The sequence below is a fragment of the Coregonus lavaretus genome (genome assembly GCF_964263955.1).
Source record: "Coregonus lavaretus genome assembly, chromosome: 4".
NCBI lineage: Eukaryota > Metazoa > Chordata > Actinopteri > Salmoniformes > Salmonidae > Coregonus > Coregonus lavaretus.
In genome coordinates this window covers 74,203,915-74,209,136 of record NC_139991.1, presented here as the reverse complement: position 1 = coordinate 74,209,136, position 5,222 = coordinate 74,203,915, and positions in this window count along the sequence as shown.

Below are 5,222 nucleotides of genomic sequence, written 5' to 3'. Positions count from 1 at the left end.
AACAGGCCTCACAACCACAGACCACGTGTGACCACGTGTAACCACGCCAGCCCAGGACTTCCACATCCGGCTTCTTCACCTGCGGGATTGTCTGAGACCAGCCACCGGACAGCTGATGAAACTGTGGGTTTGCACAACCAAATAATTTCATAATAATGCACAGCCCCATGACCCAAGGATCTATACACAATTCCTGGAAGCTGAAAATGTCCCAGTTCTTCCATGGCCTGCATACTCACCAGACATGTCAACCATTAGCATGTTTGGGATGCTCTGGATCGACGTGTACGACAGTGTTCCCACCAATATCCAGCAACTTCACACAGCCATTGAACAGGAGTGGGACAACATACCACAGGCCACATTCAACAGCCTGATCAACTCTACGTGAAAGAGATGTGTCGCGCTGCATGAGGCAAATGGTGGTCACACCAGATACTGACTGGTTTTCTGATCCACATACCTACTTTTTTTACCCCTTTTTCCTCCCCAATTTCGTGATATCCAATTGGTAGTTGTCTTATCCCATCGCATCGCTGCAACTCCCGTACGGACTCGGGAGAGGCGAAGGTCGAGAGCCATGCGTCCTACGAAACACGACCCTGCCAAGCCGCACTGCTTCTTAGCACACTGCTCGCTTAACCCGGAAGCTAGCCGCAACAATGTGTTGGAGGAAACACCGTACAACTGGCGACCGAGTCAGCTTGCAGGCGCCCGGCCCACCACATGGAGTCGCTAGAGTGCGATGGGACAAGGACTTCCCGGCCAGCCAAACCCTCCCCTAACCCGGACGACGCTGGGCCAATTGTGCACCGCCTCATGGGTCTCCCGGTCACGGCCAGGTATGAGACAGCCTGGGATCGAACCCGGGTCTTAGGAGGGAGGATAATGAAAGTTCACAGAAGTAACAGGTGATGGTAGACCTACCAATTCGTTAGTGATTTTACTGTTTATGAATTATTAAGATATTCAAACTCGTAATTCCGTTACTAAATTGGTAACGGAATTACTGCAACTGAATTGGCTACAATGGGAAATCATAATAGTCACAAACCACAGTTGGGTCACCTGCTACTGTCCTCCCTTCCACTGGCATTCTGTTATGTTCAGACACGTTTTCTTTTTTTTTTCCTGTTGTCTGGTGGTCAAACCAAGAGTGTTAAAAGTCTGAGCCTGGACAGCCTTCCCTCCCTCCCTCTTTCTCTCACTCTCCAGTTAATGTCCCCTCTCCTTACTGACACCTACATTTACATTTACGTCATTTAGCAGACGCTCTTATCCAGAGCGACTTACAGTTAGTGCATACATTATTTTTATTTTTTTCATACTGGCCCCCCGTGGGAATCGAACCCACAACCCTGGCGTTGCAAACGCCATGCTCTACCAACTGAGCTACCTCCCTGCCGGCCATTCCCTCCCCTACCCTGGACGACGCTGGGCCAATTGTGCGCCGCCCCATTGGTCTCCCGGTTGCGGCCGGCTACGACAGAGCCTGGATTCGAACCAGGATCTCTAGTGGCACAGCTAGCACTGCGATGCAGTGCCTTAGACCACTGCGCCAGTCGGGAGCGCCACCACTGCGCCACCTACCGATGAGCCCCCTCTCTTTCCATTTACTTTAACCAGCATCCTCACCCACTTAGCACTGACCGACGCTTGACGTCCATGGACGTTAAAAAGTAGTTGAAATTTGGTCAGTCCACTTTGGCCTTGATGTTAACGCCCACAGACGGACTAGACCAAATCTGAACATCTCATAGACGTACAGTGAGGGAAAAAAGTATTTGATCCCCTGCTGATTTTGTACGTTTGCCCACTGACAAAGAAATTATCAGTCTATAATTTTAGTGGTAGGTTTATTTGAACAGTGAGCGACAGAATAACAACAAACAAATCCAGAAAAACGCAATGTTATAAATTGATTTGCATTTTAATGAGGGAAATAAGTATTTGACCCCCTCTCAATCAGAAAGATTTCTGGCTCCCAGGTGTCTTTTATACAGGTAACGAGCTGAGATTAGAGCACACTCTTAAAGGGAGTGCTCCTAATCTCAGTTTGTTACCTGTATAAAAGACACCTGTCCACAGAAGCAATCAATCAATCAGATTCCAAACTCTCCACCATGGCCAAGACCAAAGAGCTCTCCAAGGATGTCAGGGACAAGATTGTAGACCTACACAAGGCTGGAATGGGCTACAAGACCATCGCCAAGCAACTTGGTGAGAAGGTGACAACAGTTGGTGCGATTATTTACAAATGGAAGAAACAGAAAATAACTGTCAATCTCCCTCGGCCTGGGGCCCCATGCAAGATCTCACCTCGTGGAGTTGCAATGATCATGAGAACGGTGAGGAATCAAACCAGAACTACACGGGAGGATCTTGTCAATGATCTCAAGGCAGCTGGGACCATAGTCACCAAGAAAACAATTGGTAACACACTTCGCTGTGAAGGACTGGAATCTTGCAGCGCCCGCAAGGTCCCCCTGCTCAAGAAAGCACATATACAGGGCCGTCTGAAGTTTGCCAATGAACATCCGAATGATTCAGAGGAGAACTGGGTGAAAGTGTTGTGGTCAGATGAGACCAAAATCGAGGTCTTTGGCATCAACTCAACTCGCCGTGTTTGGAGGAGGAAGAATGCTGCCTATGACCCCAAGAACACCATCCCCACCGTCAAACATGGAGGTGGAAACATTATGCTTTGGGGTTGTTTTTCTGCTAAGGGGACAGGACAACTTCACCGCATCAAAGGGACGATGGACGGGGCCATGTACCGTCAAATCTTGGGTGAGAACCTCCTTCCCTCAGCCAGGGCATTGAAAATGGGTCGTGGATGGGTATTCCAGCATGACAATGACCCAAAACACACGGCCAAGGCAACAAAGGAGTGGCTCAAGAAGAAGCACATTAAGGTCCTTGAGTGGCCTAGCCAGTCTCCAGACCTTAATTACATAGAAAATCTATGGAGGGAGCTGAAGGTTCGAGTTGCCAAACGTCAGCCTCGAAACCTTAATGACTTGGAGAAGATCTGCAAAGAGGAGTGGGACAAAATCCCTCCTGAGATGTGTGCAAACCTGGTGGCCAACTACAAGAAACGTCTGACCTCTGTGATTGCCAACAAGGGTTTTGCCACCAAGTACTAAGTCATGTTTTGCAGAGGGGTCAAATACTTATTTCCCTCATTAAAATGCAAATCAATTTATAACATTTTTGACATGCGTTTTTCTGGATTTCTTTGTTGTTATTCTGTCTCTCAATGTTCTAATAAACCTACCATTAAAATTATAGACTGATCATGTCTTTGTCAGTGGGCAAACGTATAAAATCAGCAGGGGATCAAATTCCCTCACTGTATGTTTCACAAATTTGGATAGTACAGTGAGTAGAGCACAGTGGAATAAAGTATCATACAGTAGAGTCCATTACAGTACAGTGTATTGTACTGTACTGAACTCTACTATACTCTTCTGTACTCTGCTGTACTCTACTGTACATTTACATTACATTTTAGTCATTGAGCAGACGCTGTACTGTCATCTACTATACTCTTCTGTATTGTACGGTGCTTTACTGTCATCTACTATACTCTTCTGTATTGTACGGTGCTTTACTGTCATCTACTGTACTATACTCTGCTGTATTGTACGGTGCTTTACTGTCATCTACTGTACTATACTCTGCTGTATTGTACGGTGCTTTACTGTCATCTACTGTACTATACTCTGCTGTATTGTACGGTGCTTTACTGTCATCTACTATACTCTTCTGTATTGTACGGTGCTTTACTGTCATCTACTGTACTATACTCTGCTGTATTGTACGGTGCTTTACTGTCATCTACTGTACTATACTCTGCTGTATTGTACGGTGCTTTACTGTCATCTACTGTACTATACTCTGCTGTATTGTACGGTGCTTTACTGTCATCTACTGTACTATACTCTTCTGTATTGTACGGTGCTTTACTGTCATCTACTGTACTATACTCTGCTGTATTGTACGGTGCTTTACTGTCATCTACTGTACTATACTCTTCTGTATTGTACGGTGCTTTACTGTCATCTACTGTACTATACTCTGCTGTATTGTACGGTGCTTTACTGTCATCTACTGTACTATACTCTGCTGTATTGTACGGTGCTTTACTGTCATCTACTGTACTATACTCTGCTGTATTGTACGGTGCTTTACTGTCATCTACTGTACTATACTCTGCTGTATTGTACGGTGCTTTACTGTCATCTACTGTACTATACTCTGCTGTATTGTACGGTGCTTTACTGTCATCTACTGTACTATACTCTTCTGTATTGTACGGTGCTTTACTGTCATCTACTGTACTATACTCTGCTGTATTGTACGGTGCTTTACTGTCATCTACTGTACTATACTCTGCTGTATTGTACGGTGCTTTACTGTCATCTACTGTACTATACTCTGCTGTATTGTACGGTGCTTTACTGTCATCTACTGTACTATACTCTGCTGTATTGTACGGTGCTTTACTGTCATCTACTGTACTATACTCTGCTGTATTGTACGGTGCTTTACTGTCATCTACTGTACTATACTCTGCTGTATTGTACGGTGCTTTACTGTCATCTACTGTACTATACTCTGCTGTATTGTACGGTGCTTTACTGTCATCTACTGTACTATACTCTGCTGTATTGTACGGTGCTTTACTGTCATCTACTGTACTATACTCTGCTGTATTGTACGGTGCTTTACTGTCATCTACTGTACTATACTCTGCTGTATTGTACGGTGCTTTACTGTCATCTACTGTACTATACTCTGCTGTATTGTACGGTGCTTTACTGTCATCTACTGTACTATACTCTGCTGTATTGTACGGTGCTTTACTGTCATCTACTGTACTATACTCTGCTGTATTGTACGGTGCTTTACTGTCATCTACTGTACTATACTCTTCTGTATTGTACGGTGCTTTACTGTCATCTACTGTACTATACTCTGCTGTATTGTACGGTGCTTTACTGTCATCTACTGTACTATACTCTTCTGTATTGTACGGTGCTTTACTGTCATCTACTGTACTATACTCTGCTGTATTGTACGGTGCTTTACTGTCATCTACTGTACTATACTCTGCTGTATTGTACGGTGCTTTACTGTCATCTACTGTACTATACTCTGCTGTATTGTACGGTGCTTTACTGTCATCTACTGTACTATACTCTGCTGTATTGTACGGT